Raw genomic sequence first — 16,435 nt, 5'->3', positions numbered from 1 at the left:
ATAAAAAACCAAAAAATTATAATTGACCTATTATCAATCCTGGGTGTTCATTGGAAGGATTGATGCTAAAGCTGAAACTCCAATACTTTGGCCACCTCATGGAACGAGTTGACTCACTGGAAAAGAGTCTGATGCTGGGAGGGATTAGGGGCGGGAGGAGAAGGGGACGACAGAGAATGAGATGGCTGGATGGCGTCACTGACTCGATGGACATGAGTTTTTTTTTTGGACATGAGTTTGAGTGAACTCCGGGAGTTGGTGATGGACAGGGAGGCCTGGCGTGCTGTGATTCATGGGGTTGCAAAGAGTCAGACACAAATGAGCGGCTGAACTGAACTGATTTGGGAAAATAATCTTAGAAAGAGTGGATATATGTGTATGTATAACTGATTCACTTTGCTGTACAGCAGAAACTAACAATGTAAGTCAACTTACATCCATGTCAGTCAGTCAGTTCAGTCAGTTCAGTCGCTCAGTCGTATCGGACTCTTTGCGACCCCATGAATCCCAGCACGCCAGGCATAAGTTGATGTAAATCAAGTATACTCCAAAATTTTTTTTTAAATTATATATATGATATGGAACACTCAGAAAAAAAAAAATTCTGCTCACTGCTGTCTTTCAAAAGCAGTGATTAAGTACAATTGGAAGTTGGCTCAAATAGTAAAACGTATTGCATATTGGTAGAGGTTAAACCTTGATCAGAAAACTTTTAAAAATATTTTCATCTCCTTGGAATTAGGTACATATTATATATGTATGTGTGGTTTTAAATATAGTCCTAGTAACCACATATGCAAATTAGTTATTATCAGAGACTGTTTGATTGTGGTCTTATATACCCTTCCTGAAAATGTTTAGCATTCCAGAGACCTGTGTTGTTTTTATCTTCCAGTGAGTACTTTTGTGTTACTGCGAAGAACAACCCACTTCATTCAACAAACATTTTTCACCTTCCTAATCTCTGACAGGCACTAAGTTAGGGGTATTGGATTCAGCTGTGAAATGCCAAGGTTATATTAGATTAAAAAACAGGGCTAAGTCAACTCCAATCTTTTATTATTCTATAACTTCTTTATAGCTGATCTTAGTCCCTTTGAGTAGTGGTGCAGCAAATTGAAGATAGGTGGCTTTTATATTGTCCTTCTTATCAATATCCATTTAACAGAAGGGTATTTTATATGCTCAGACATGTGCGATATAGAAAAAGCTTCTTTATTTATCAGTATTTTATCAGTGTATTGTAGTAAATATGAGTATGGTTTGTGGTAACTCATGACAAATGTAGTTTGTATTTAAGTGTTACAATATGAACATTTTTAAATGTACAAAAGTTATATACATTTTTATACCATACATATTTATAAGCTATCTTAGTACTTTAGAATCCAAATTGTTGTCTTTTAAGTTAAAAAAAATTTTGGACTCATTCTGCTTTTTGAGAAATGTTAAAAGGATATTTCCCTGTGTCAAATTTAATTGCCTATGATTCATTTTTGACAGATTATGTACTTAAACCAATGAGTCTTAGTTCTTTCCTTTTCATTGTTGGCAACCAAAAAAACTTGTATTACTCATATGCTTGTAGATAAATTTTGCAGAATATTACTGACAGAGTTTTGTATTGTCTTCTGTGTTGTCCATACCACATGCCAAAGGTAGTAGATTCCATCACTCTATATGAGATGAAGGAGCCAGTGTCTCTACTAAAAAGTTCACCTTTAGATGGATATTGAGAAATGGTGAAACTGGGTATAAAATGATGAACAATTATCATTCAAAACAAGAGGGACAGATACAAAAAAGAGGTTCAAAGACTGTTTTTTTGTTAAAGAAATAACAAATATGATGCAAATTAACCATTAACTAATCCAAGGTTTTAAAAGTTTGTCATTATATAAGCACTAACTTGAATAAATGCACAAAAAGCTTCTTAAGTATCTAATATGTTTGCCTGTAAAAGAAATACTATAATACAAGTAAACTCTACATACACCCAACAACTATATTGACCCACTCCAACTAAAGGACCCACTCCTATATTCTTGGGTTATCAGATGTACTGTTGTATGTTGTGGTATCACAGTGCTTGTGTTCAAATAATCTTTCTTTTATTTAGTAATGGCTACAAAGCATAAGAGTAGTGAGGCTGACAATACAGATATGCCAAAGAGAAGCCTTGAAGTGCTTCCTTTAAATTTAAAAGATAGAGTGAAGATGAAAGTCAGCCATGTCTGATTCTTTGTGATCCCATGGTCTGTAGCCTGCCAGACTCCTTTGTCCTCAGAATCCTTCAAGCAAGAATACTGGAGTGGGTAGCCATTTCCTTTTCCAGGGATCTTCCCGACCCAACGATTGAACCTGGGTCTCCTGCATTGCAGGCAGATTCTTTACCATCTGAGCCACCAGGGAAGCTCTAAGGAAAGAAAAAACCAAACAAACAATATTGTATGCTGAAGTTGCTAAGATCTACAGTATGACTCTTCTCCTCCTAGAATTGTGAAGAAGGGAAAAGAAATTCATGCTAGTTTCACTGCTGCATCTCAAGCTGCCAAACTTAGAGCCACAGTGTTTGATAAGTGCTGAGTTGAGATGGAAAAGTCTTTAATCTTTGGGGGTGGAAAACACGTTCTAAACATTGACAGCAATGTGTTGCACCAGAAAGCCTAGAACCAATATGAACGATTCAGAAAAGGATCTCCTAAATGGAGTGACACTAAGCCATTTGCTGCATGTAAAGAATGATTAATGTACATATGGGCTTCCCTCATAGCTCAGTCAGTAAAGAATCTCCCTGCAATGTGGGAGACCTGGGTTTGATTCCTGAGTCGGGAAGATCCCCTGGAGGAGGAAATGGCAACCCACTCCAGTATTCTTCCCTGGAGAATTCCATGGACAAAGGAGCCTAGCATCCTACAGTCTATGGGTTTGCAAGAGTTGAACACAACTTAGTGACTTACACATATTCAGGAATACATTTAGGCTATAAATATACATATAAATTACCTTAGAGGCTGTATCTACAAAGGAAGAGTCTGCTGCCACGTTTCAGAGCGAAAGAAGTTGATGAGGTAGAAACACAACAGTTCATAAAACTTTCATTAAAACATGTTGTTACAATTGTTCTATTTTATTATTAGTTATTACTGTTAATACCTTACTGTCTAATTTTTAAACAAGAATTAACTAAGTTACTGAATTTATGTAGTATGTAGGTATAGAAAACACATACATATATTTATAGGGTTCAGTGCTTTCCATGATTTCAGGCATCCACAGGGGAGTCTTGGAACATATTTGTCATAACTTAGGGGGACTACTGTGCATAAATAGTACCTATACAGTGGTAAGTGGAGAGTGTGGTTTGTTTTCTTTCTCAATTATGTATATACATAGCTATAAATTAATTACATATACTCTGTGCATAGCTTTCAGACATATTTCAAACAAGAGACAAGTTTCTAAAAGCTGAGCCCATATTTGCTACGTATGACAGTGATGTCATTTCATACCACAAACACAACAAAATAAACAGTAGCTGACATATTTGTGTTTATTTTGTGCCAGGCAGTATTTTGACATACATCACCCATTTAATCTTCACAACAGTGCTAGGAGGCAGGTACTATTAGTGTGAACAGTTTAGAGAGGAGACCACTAATGTGTTGAGTAACACAAGGGTGGATGGTCTGGTTTTGTCTTTGGGTAGTTTGAGTATGGAGAGGATACTGTTAACCCTCATGCTTAAGCTGCTTTCCCAAGATAACATCAGACATTTTGGTTGAAAGGGAATCTAAGGCTTATAAACTACAGTCATTTTAGCTACTTACAAAAGTAATAACATTTCTTCCTAATATTTAGGGTTACTAAAATTTTGGAGGTGAGGCAAAATGATGTACAGGTTTTAAAAGCAAATAAAAACAACTGATTTTTAGGACAAAGTGACATATCGAAATATGAAAATTGTTAGATAATAACCTCAATGAATATTTCAAGAATGTTGTCTAAGATTATCTATGGATGCAAATTATGCATGAGTCTGTTAAAGTATATTTAGTTCAAGACTTTAAACTCAGTGGTGGAGGCTGAAAAGCCAGCAGTGGTAATATTCCATTCAATAAGTAAATGGAAATTACTATACAAATTTTTAAATTTTAGTTAACTTATTGTTCATTTGTTTCAGTTTTAGAATATAGATATAATAAATCATAACACCAAAATATGCATCTTTTCAAAGTACCTGTGTCTTAAAAGTAGATATGTTTGTTGGCTGTAGGTATGGACATTGATAAGGCATAGGTATTTGTTTAGGGACAATTTTAGGATATTAACTCTACTCTGTTTCCACATCACAATTCTATGGGTAAAGCCGACTAGAACAGTGAACTGAACAATTAGTTCACAGACAAAATCTCTAAAGGATAATTTTGGTAAAAATAAGGTGTTTTTTTCCAATTAAAATATACCAGCATAGATCAAACCAGTCAATCCTAAGGGAAGTCAACTCTGAATATTCATTTGAAGGACTGATGCTGAGGCTGAAGCGCCAATACTTTGGCCATCCTGGTGGGCTACATGTATTCTGTGAAGAGTCATAAAGAGTCTGACATGACTTAGTGGCTGACAACAACAAAGCCTAGACTGCTGCTGCTAAGTCACTTCAGTCGTGTCCGACTCTGTGTGACCCCATAGACGGAAGCCCACCAGGCTCCCCCGTCCCTGTGATTCTCCAGGCAAGAACACTGGAGTGGGTTGCCATTTCCTTCTCCAATGTGTGAAAGTGAAAAGTGAAAGTGAAGTCGCTCAGTCGTGTCCGACCCTTAGCGACCCCATGGACTCCATCCATCGGATTTTCTAGGCAAGAATAGACTAGAATCTGAATAATATATAATTGAAGTGTGTATAAAACATACCAACTCACATGAAAAGTGAAAGTTGCTCAGTCGTGTCCAACTCTTTGCAACCCCATGGACTATACAGTCCATGGAATTCTCCAGGCCAGAATACTGGAGTGGGTAGCCTTTCCCTTCTCCAGGGGATCTTTCCAACCTGGGGATGGAACCCAGGTCTCCTGCTTGCAAGCAGATTCTTTACCAGCTGAGCCACAAGGGGAGCCCACATGAACAGATAGTGAAATAAAATATGCAAATATATCATTTTAATTTTTTAGGTTTATTACAAGTGACTTTTTATTTATATATTCTGTAAACATCAGTGAATTCAGTGGGTGTTAGTTATTTTTAACACATTCCATAGCATACACAGTCATAGTTACTTGTATCTGCTTGCTTGGTAAAAACAAAACTATAAATGGAAATGAGTAAAAATTTAAATTTATAGTTTAAAATATTTTGTTTTAGAGATAAAAATGAGTGAGCTTGAAATTATTTTTAGTATTAGTATAGTAAGCAAGCATAAAATAGAAAAAAGTTAATGTATCTATAACACTTAGCTTTGTATGCCTCACACATCATGCCATACTTATGCAGTTCTCAAATGCATTAATCAGAGTATTTTTTAAATATATAAATATTGTCATTATAGCATTTAGAGATCAAAATTCTAAATTTGTACATATAGCAGTTAAAATCATATTCATGAACATGGATATGGAAGAAATATTACTTTGTTGTTTAATACATTAATCTGAATTCTACTTAGAGGCTCCTCTTAGAAATTTAGTCTCAATGAATCCAGGAAATCTTCTCATCTCCTTGATGAGATATAATAACCAGTGGACCCATTAATAAGAATCAAGTTGCATGTTTTGTTTTTTTCTTTTTGGAAGGTGTGGGGACGTGAGTCTTTGTATTTGTTTGTTATCTAGTGACATTGGTGGGAAATTCTTTTCTAGGTAGTCTTCACTTCACTTGCAGACTTCACATCCTCCCCACTACCAGTCCTGTCCACATGCATTTGCTCTAGCCCCTGAAATATGTGGGAAATAGCTGCACACATATGAGGACATTTACATGCTTTGGACTCTACTACTTCCATTGTTTGAGACATAATGAGTGCTCAATCATGCTGTTTCCCTAGGATGTTTCCAGGAGTACAGGTGGCACCGTTGTATTTCAATGTGCATCCCCCCATTTCTTACTTTGTTTTAACCTGATATGCATATTTTTTCCCAGACTCCTCTCTGCATCCCATAGGCTGGGACAGATCAGGGAAGATTTCTCTCTCTCCATCAGGAACATACTCCAGTTTCCCACCAGGACATTGCTCTAATTTTCTTCCAGCCTGTGATACACCCCCCCATTTAAGTAGAACATGAAAATTATTTACTTGTAGTTCAGTATGCTGGGTTCAATATTGAGTAACCATTTTAAACCAAAGTTTTCTATCAGTAAAAGAAATTAAGAATGAATCCTTTTGTAGTCTAGCATGTTATCCATTCACTGATCTATTGAGAGAGAGAAGATAAAAGCTAACTGTATGTGGAAGAGGAAATGAAAAGGACAGTCAAAGGAAAATGATCAGCTAATATGGCAAATATTATCCTGCTGAAAATCAGTGCTTTGTTATCAGCCAGTGTAGTAAACTTGAAGAGACTAGAAATTAATGTTTTGTATTGCAATTGTGGCAAGAGTGAAGTAAAGACTGATACCGAGGTAAATGATTATTTCTAAAATTGTCTAAAAGATGAATTTCAAAACTGAGGTGAAACAAACTCATCCTTGAAAAATTGTCATTTCAAATCGGGGAAAAAATATTTGTGTGCAGTCAGATGTGGTTTTTGGCCTATGTTTTTAACTTGATGTCTCACATTTGGAAATATAGTAAAATTGTTTGTTTTTTTTTTTAACCTCTTTACAAACTTGCTCTGGAAACAAATAGATGTGCCTGGCTTAATATGAAGAATCTTCCTGGAGACAGGGTAGGAATGTGTAGCATAAAATCAGAGTTAAAAAGAAAACGTGTGATGGTACAACAAATGACTGAAGTTGGCTTCAAAGTGTGAAATCATAGGAAAGGAATAACATAGTAATTGTGTCGTTCTAAATGTCACTTCCCCTTTACCTCAATTGTAAGAACATTTCTAACTGCTGATTTCATAGATTTTGAGGTTGAGGTAACTTTATATTTCACTACTTAAAATAATAGTTTGCATATTTACAATGCTAGTGTATTGTATCTAAGTATATTTGTGGTGAGAGTGGTGATAATGGAAAGCCTAGAAAAGTAAATGTAAAAATTTGACCTAAATGTTGCATGTGGACCTCCACACAGTGATTCTTTCTGCCATATATGCAGTTGTTTTCATAAACTCATGTCTGTTCATTCTCACTAAACCAGTCTGTCTTTTCGTGTTTCAAAATATAAAATAGTTTTTAGTTTTCCATTAACTAGGACCAACTTGCTTTATTGATTACGCCAAAGCCTTTGACTCTGTAGATCACAGCAAGCTGTGGAAAACTCTTCAAGAGGTGGGAATACCAGAACACCTTACCTGCCTCCTGAGAAATCTGTATGCAGGTCAAGAAGCAACAGTTAGAACTGAATATGGATCAATAGACTGGTTCCAAACAGGGAAAGGAGTACATCAAGGCTGTATATTGTCACCCTGCTTATTTAGCTTATATACAGAGTACATCATGCGAAATGCCAGGCTGCATGAAGCAGAAACTGGGATCAAGATTGCCAGGAAAAATATCAATAACCTCAGACAAGCAGATGACACCTCCCTTATGGCAGAAATTGAAGAGGAGCTGAAGAGCCTCTTGATGAAGGTGAAAGAGGAGTGTGAAAAAAAATGGCATCCAGCCCCATCACTTTATGGCAACTAGATGGGGAAACAATAGAAACAGTGACAGACATTTATATTTGGGGCTTCAAAATAAAATCACTGCAGATGGTGACTGCAGCCATAAAATTAAAAGACACTTCCTCCTTGGAAGAAAAGCTAAGACCAACCTAGACAGCATAATAAAAAGCAGGGACATTACATTGCGAAAGAAGACCCATCTAGTCAAAGCTGTCATTTTTCCAGTAGTCATGTACGGATGTGAGAGTTGGACTGTAAGGAAAGCTGAACACCGAAGAATTGATGCTCTTGAACTGTGGTGTTGGAAAAGACACTTGAGAGTCCTTTGGACTGTTAGGAGATCAAACCAGTCAATCCTAAAAGAAATCAGTCCTGAATATTCATCAGAAGGACTGATGCTGAAACTCCAATTCTAAGGCCACCTGATGCAAAAAGCTTACTCATTGGAAAAGATCTTGATGCTGGGAAAGATTGAAGGCAGGAGGAGAAGTGGATGACAGAGGATGAGATGGTTGGATGGCATCACTAAGTCTGAGCAAGCTCCAGAATTTGGTGATAGACAGGGAAGCCTGGCGTGCTGCAGTCCATGGGTTGCAAAGAGTCGGACATGACTGAGCAACTAAACTGACTGACTGAGATTAAACATATAAATGAATGCCATACAAATGTTTTTTGTGAGTTTTTTTCTGATGAAAAACATAATGGGTTATATAAATTTAATAGGATAACATTTTTTGTTAACATAACAATGTAAAATCATGTGAGAAAAACATAAAAGTTAAAATGTTCTTTATGTTTTATCTGTGTCCATATTCATGTTAACTACCCATAATATGTTTCCTATTATAAATATTTAAATTATTTTTCTCTATAAAATGTATCAGATCCTAGCAAGAATGAGAGATCTCTTGTGTATTAGATCTGAGTATATCATCTATCTTCTGAGACTATAACCTCATGTGTGGTCCCCCTCTTGTCTGATTCTAGAATCTCTAAGTCTGACTTAGAGAGTTTCTTTCTGCTCACCTTATTATGATGAAGTTAGATGAAGGATTTGCTGCTGCTAAGTCACTTCAGTCGTGTCCGACTCTGTGCGACCCCATAGACAGAAGCCCACCAGGCTCCCCCGTCCCTGGGACTCTCCAGGCAAGAACACCGGAGTGGGTTGCCATTTCCTTCTCCAATGTGTGAAAATGAAAAGTGAAAGTTAAGTCGCTCAGTCGTGTCTGACCCTTAGCGACCCCACGGACTGCAGCCTACCAGGTTCCTTCATCCATGGGATTTTCTAGGCAAGAGAACTGGAGTGGCTTGCCATTGCCTTAGAATATAGTTAATTGAAAGAATTGGTAAATTATTAATTTCTTAATATTTTCACAATCTATAGAATTTTAACACCTGTTCTCTCAGTGTAGTTTAGTATTTTATAGATAAGAATAAAATTCAAGTCTAACAAAGTTCTTCCCATACATATAAAATATCTAATATGTTAGTGTCCCTATTAACATATCTGAAAAATAACTTAAAACAAAAATTTTGCACATTTGTAATGCTTCTTAAATTTGTCTTTTTTTTTTTTTTTTAAAAGAAATAGTCCTAGGAAAACATGAATTGTCTGGGACCAAATTACCAGACTGAATATTAAATTATGTGCATTAGCTTTTTTTAAATTGTTTTCACTCTTCAATCTTTTGTCCAACATGAGAGATTACTTTTTCAAGAAGTGTAAATCCAGAAATTATAAAGAGATCACTTAGAAACAGTCCTTATCTACAAGTTTTGAAACTAAGTGACATAAATACAGCATCTTAAATTTACGTGCAAATAAGGACAGTTGAACACATTCATATACATAATATTGATATCTCTATATATTCATAGCTATACTTATTTCTGCATCTGTCTAGTAATTAGCTACTTACCTCTTTCTGTCTACCTACCTACCTACCTGTCTACTACTGTTTCTTCCAGGATAGCACTGGCGTATCAATAACAGAATAAAACTATTATCTACAAAACTAAGAGGAGTAGATAACCACAAATAGGAGTTGTCAACAAAATATTGGAAAATGGGAAAGCTGAGGTTATCTTTCATTCTCCCTAAAGCAAAGCCTGAAAGAAAAACCTGCATGCAGGTAGTTTATTTGAAAATGTGATCTCAGGAAGTGGATATAAAGGGTGAAGCATGGAGGAAAAGCCAAAACAAAGGTGTATTTTGGATTTAGCCACTGCTTACAGGTGACTGGTACTTAATCCCACCGGTGTTTTTGAAATGCATGTCAAAACTCTTAGCGTGAAGGAGTAAGACAGTAGAATTTATACATCACAGACTCCATGGCTGCTAACACTTCTGCACCCTGGAGTTGAGTGTGCATAGGTATAGTTTCCTGCTGGCATCCTCCATTGTAATGATAGAGTATCACCTGAACAGAAATCATGAGGTACACAGCGGTGATTATCAGATGAATGGGGTGAGGTTCTACTCACAGGAAGGCTGTGCAGCCTTGCATAATATGATGGCTAAGTTGGAGGAAGAGGAAGAACCAAGAGGATTTTAAATTGTTACATGAGAGTAGTCTACTCACTGAACCACGGAAATCAACTTTTGCCTACCATTAAGCTAAATTTTTCAAAGAGCCCTTGGTGGATAATTCTCAATAGCAGCTTCTCGAAGGATCTAATAAAAAAAGCCCAAACTACCTGCAGCAGTTCCTATTACTGCAGCTGATCTTGGGACTGTAACCAGTTTTTGTTCTCTTCTTAAATGACCATTTTGATTTTTTCACCAAGAATACGGCATATCCAGGTTCTTGGTTTGTTAGGTCACTTGGTCCTTTATTCATAAAGTATCTGAGATCTGAGTTACTTGATTTATGGTGCTTCATAATCACTGATATTGGTCATTCATGATTATCACAGACTTGGAAGCACCTAGAGGAACACCATGAATTTCCTGGGTTCCAAGCTTACGTCTCCCTTGCTGCAATAGTGTAAAATTACCCTTAACACTTCGTGGTTATCAAGATCTATATGGGCCTAGTAGAGTACCCTATTTTTTTTTCTTTCCCCTGCTAAACCTCTTCAACGAGAAGCCCAAAGGACAAGGTGTTACTCATAACTTTAAGTCTATTGTAATCCTTATGATTCCATTTAATGCCATGTACTCAAAATGCCTAATTCAAAACACATCATTTCAAATTGGCAGAGTAAAAATGTTGTGGGGATCAGAAGCACAGATTCTACAGGAGAATCACAGGGCGTGAGCATGAGAGGAGGCCAATATTAATTCCTCCCTTTATTCTCTTGTGGTAAAGAATTAGCCTGCAATGCAGGAGACCTGGGTTCGTTCCCTGGGTTGGGAAGAACCACTGGAGAAGGGAAAGGCTACCCACTCCAGTACTCTGGTCTGGAGAATTCCATGGACTATATGTTCATGGAGTCTCAAAGAGCTGGACACGACTGAGTGACTTTCACTTTCACTTTACTTCCTGCACTAATATATTTTAGCTATTGGAGACATAACACTGTATCTTAGAATATATACAACATCCTGGAGAAAGAACCCCAGCTTACAGGGTGTTTTCCCAAGTTGGAACATTAATTTAGTCTTGGCAAGGACACACTACTATTTTGTTAGGTAGGCAGATTTGAATGTTGAGATATATAGTCAACATAAGTCCCAAGAACATGCATCTGTGTCCATGCCTCCTCTGCCAGGGGCTGGAATCATCAAAATCTTTTTTTCCACTGATGTCTGGAGGTTGTTACTATTTGTTTTTTGTTTTTTTTTTAAACTGGGCTCTCAGTTTCTCTCTACTTGGGTTTATCCATATTTCTTTCCCTGTAACTAATCTGGGCTACCTCATAGTATGTGGTTGTGTTTTAAAAGTATGTGTCCTAAGACAGAGTAAGCCAAGTAGAAGCTGTCATATTTTTAGGACCTTGCTTTGGACACTATTACTTCTGTTGCAGTTCACACATTAGAAATAAGAAAATAAGACTGAACTCTGTATTTGAGAAGAGAGAAATTATCCTGAAATATCTGTGGGAGAATTGAAACAGAATATGAGGGCCTGTTTTAAAACCATCAGTCTCTGACGTCTGGGCTTCCCTGGTGGCTCAGAGGATAATCTACCTGCAATGCGGGAGACCTGGCTTCAATACCTGGATTGGAAAGAGCATCTAGAGAAGGAAATGAACACCCAGTCCAGTATTCTTGCCTGGGGAAGTCTATGGACAGAGGACCCTGGCTGGCTACAGTCCATGGGGTTGCAAAGAGTCAGACACAAATGAGCTGCTAATATACTGACCTGTAGCTACACAGTAGTTGCTTAATTTCCATATGAAAAATCCACTTACCATTTTGTAAGACCCATTGTCAATAAATTATCTATAGAACAATAAATGTATTTAGCACTATAAGACACATGAGCTCTGTTCAGACTGCTCACCTCTGCCATTATAGCTTGAAGGACTCACAGATAATGTGTAAGCAAATATGTTTGGCTGTATTCTAATAATATTTTATTTATAAAAACACATGGGCCAGCACTGCCCTGCTGCCCATAGTGTGCTGGTGTTTGATCCACTGGATCCCACTCATGCTTGATGTCTAAGATCTGCTTATCGGAATCAAGTTATCAGAAGTGGTTCTGTTTGTGAAACTCTGTGCTTTCAGTTTTTTTTTTTTTTTTTTTAATCTCAATCTTGAGAGTCAAGAGCTAAAAAGACAAGTTCCGACCCTCACAACTCATGTCCAGTGGTAAACAGAAATAGAATAATTAATACAGCCACTCCTATTCAAAAAGGGTGAAATGGGAGGCACCAAGGCACACAGATTGAGACAGTTCTGAACCACAATTGGGCAGAGATTGCCAGTTGAATAACTTTGTGAGCCTAGTTCTGTCCTTTGCATTGTCTCTGTCCCTTTCCATCTAAGCTGAAATAACCATAAATATTTGGTGGCTTTCTTATCCATCAATTGGTTATCTGCTCTGTTTGACAAAAGACATATTACTTTTTCTTTTCCCCAAAGTAAGAACTTTTCTGCTGTGGTCTTTCTGAAGGCTGCTGAAGAACAGCATTCTTAAGATTTGCTGAAGCCCTAAAATTTGATGAAAATTGTGAGGCATGTCTTCAGGATCATTTGTAGGTCTCTTGTCTAATTGAACACTTCTCTGAAGCAACACTTTCAATATTTCTCAGGTCTCTCTTTACCAATGATCTTATATTTACATGCTGAGTTTAACTTTTGTTCTGAAGCCCTTTTTCATTTGAAAGTCTTGAGTAGGCGGGTATGAGAAATAATTTAAATTTCAAACCAGAAATCCCTTTCTATTTTGACTTCTGTTTGAATACTGAAAAGGTCTTTTTTAAACTCCTGTCTCTCCTCCTCAGTTTTACCATGGGCAGCTTGATGAAACAAGATGGTGTCCACTGCTCTTCCTGGGTATATATGAAATACCCAGCACGTTATTATGAACTTACCTCAGTATAGTGCATTTGTCACAATTAATGAACCAAGACTGATTATGTTATTAATTCAAAGTTATTCTGATTTGCAAACTAATCTTGATAGTAGAAGGTCCCTCCAAGTGTTTATGAGGTGTTTATGTATGTAAGGCAAAACTTTTTAGGTGTTACATACCTAAACGTGCCTTTATTTTACAGTTATCAGATTTATAGCTTTCCTTAGTACAGACTTCTAGATTGCTAATTATTTTTCCTCAGAATTTTGAAGACATGTGCACATTTACTTTTAGATTTTGGATACATTTGATGCCAATGAGATCTTTAAACCTTTTCAGTGATCTATTAGGTCCCTAATCTTTTGTAACTGCCCCATATTCTTCTCCATAGTTTCTTCTCAAATCTTGCATTTATGCCCAGTTTTCTAAAATTTTTAGAACAGTGTGGTTTGATTTAGAACTCTGTGTATATGGGTATATATGTGTGTGTGGGTGTGTACTTGTGTGTGGCTTTGCTAGACCTCCAGTCATTTCTTTCACTTGGCTTTAAGTAAGTGATCTTTCTGAGAATACAGGGCAGGGAACAGAACATTCTTAGTATCAACATAATTATTACTGAGCCAGGAAACAGGAATTAACCAAAAAAGATGCCTAAGGATTTGGAAAACAAATGAATTCTCTCTGAATTTGGCATAAAATAAAATTTTAATTTTAAAACATAATTATTATTGATGATGTATTCTCTGATGGCTCAGACAGTAAAGAAGGCCAGCAGTGCAGGAGACCTGGGTTCTATCCCTGGGTCAGGAAGGTCCCCTGGAGATGGAAATGACAACTCACTCCAGTATTCTTGCCTAGAGATTTCCATGGACAGAGGATCCTGGCAGGCTACAGTCCAAGGGGTCACAAAGAGTCAGACATGACTGAGAGAGTAACACACACCCACACATTATTGATGAAACATAAAAGTAAGATTTGAAAGAGATGGTAGATGTTTTTTTTTTAAAGATACAATTCAAATTATACTTGGACCATCATGTGCCATTGAAAGTTTAGTTAAGTGATATATGTACTACAATGCCATTTCTTATATAATCTCTCATATGGATACCATGGAAAAATATAGTATTAGGTAGATATTATTATAAGAATTTTAGAAGACATTTTATTACCTCAAAATGTGCTCTTTCTGCCTCAATAATGAAAATGTGATTCTGAAATGCACAGCCGTGAAAAATAGAGACCCTTATTAACAGTTTTGACCATATGATTAAATTCTTACTGGTGACATGAAAAATAACTCTGATAAGTTTTCTTAAACAGAAGGGTTCTATATCTCTTCTCATTCTTTCTTGCTGTTTGAAAGGCAAACATAACGGCTGAATCTTCAACTCATCTCCTACACCATGTGGTGACATTGGGAGTACAAACTGGAGAAAGTGAAGGCCCATGAGAGTAAGGAATTTATCCATCTCAGTAATGGCTAGAGTAGAAGCCTGGATTCACTACTTTTGCACTTCTTGACCATAAATAACAAATATCCTTCTGTCATCTTTTTTAACAATATTATAGTATTTTTTAAATGAGTATGACCGGAGAAATTATGAGTTTAATAAGTGACTCCACACTTGCACCAGTATGGTATAGCTGCCTCCTTCAGTTCTGTGAGATCAAAGTAGTAATTTTATTTCTTTAATGATTATTCCATACTGTATTTCTTACTTACAGTGTCATCTTTACTCCCATACACTTATTGCACATTAAATATATATACATTGTATAAATATATATATGTATATTTAATTTTACGCAAATTTACATTTTCTATTTCCTTTCTTGATGCTTTTAAATTTTGACATTAGAAATAAAAATTAAATTTATAAATTGAAAACCTAGCTTACTTGTTCAATGATGAACTATTATTTATTATTTTAGAATTCTCCACTATGTTATATATTGTTTTATTTACCTTTAAAAAATATAGAGTAAAGTAACAGTGAACTTACCCATTTTCTCCAGGGAGCAATGTTCTTCATTTTGAGAATGGGAGATGTTTAAAAATACATACTTCATAATTCTCTCTGGGATCCACTATACTGAGCTCCAACAAATAAACACCTTATCTAAAACTCCATGCTCATATGACTGCTGACTTTGACAGTTGCCAACATGACTTTGTATGCATCATCTCTTGCCTCCAGCAGATTTCCTTCCTGTCTAGGAGATCTAAGAGATGTGAAAGTGAGGTAATCACACACACACAGATGCTCTGCTTCAGCAAGATGGAAAATGATATTAACAGGACATTCACTCTCTCCCTTACTGCCCCATGTAAATTCACAGGCATATCTTCAATCTCTTACTATTGGTTATAAATGTCTTGCTAAGTCACTTCAGTCGTGTCCAACTCTGTGTGACCCCATAGACGGAAGCCCACCAGGCTCCCCCATCCCTGGGATTCTCCAGGCAAGAACACTGGAGTGGGTTGCCATTTCCTTCTCCAATGTGTGAAAGTGAAAATTGAAAGTGAAGTCGCTCAGTCGTGTCCGACCCTTAGCGACCCCACAGACTACAGCCAACCAGGCTCCTCCATCCATGGGATTTTCTAGGCAATAGTACTGGAGTGGCTTGCCATTGCCTTCTCCATAAATGTCTTACCTCGGTTATAAACCTGAGAGGATTAAAATACAAGACAGAAAATATATTTTTATAGTTTTATAATAATTCTTATCTTCTGTCTACTGTGCATTGAAGAGAAACTTACTGTTTCCCCTACAGTTCCTGTTCAGTCATATGCTACAAGTACCAGACACCACATTCAGGTCACCAGTAATTTCCATTCCTGTTTCCATTCTAAGCATTACATGTTCAATGTCCCAAATTATTTTTACATTATATATTTATTTTGATGTTTAAAACACTAGACATTTTCTATATTCTGCACTATAGTCTTCCATCTGTTTAGAGTTTCATGTCGCTTTCTCTTGAAGCATTTTCCATGTTGAAAATGTCATTTTCCAAGTACTTGAGGTTTCCTCCTTTTATTCTCCCAGTCTAGATCCATACATTATGCTTGTGTGAAAGGTTTATCTCTTTTCCATTTTAGGGTGTAATCACTCAGTGATTCTAAGAATATCTGTAACATTTCAGGCCAAATTAAATAATCAGTCTATTCCAAAAAGTAGATAAGATAGGAAAATGA

The 16,435-nt window shown here is 36.6% G+C and overlaps 1 long non-coding RNA gene across 2 annotated transcripts in view; it reads right to left on the bottom strand.

The window, feature by feature from the left end:
* Positions 1-15,373, bottom strand: part of LOC148775820 (uncharacterized) — a 103,047-nt gene extending 87,674 nt beyond the window's left edge. For both annotated transcript variants that reach the window (XR_016038933.1, XR_016038934.1), the window contains exon 1: positions 15,240-15,373. This is a non-coding gene — a long non-coding RNA (uncharacterized LOC148775820). The remainder of the gene's footprint in view (positions 1-15,239) is intronic.
* Between the last annotated feature and the right edge of the window lie 1,062 nt (positions 15,374-16,435).

The sequence above is a fragment of the Moschus berezovskii genome, chromosome 13, assembly GCF_049115385.1.
Source record: "Moschus berezovskii isolate FMDL1 chromosome 13, NW_MosBer_1.0, whole genome shotgun sequence".
Classification (NCBI taxonomy): domain Eukaryota; kingdom Metazoa; phylum Chordata; class Mammalia; order Artiodactyla; family Moschidae; genus Moschus; species Moschus berezovskii.
Note: the sequence above shows the minus strand (reverse complement) of the source record. Positions and strands in the feature narration are given on the sequence as shown.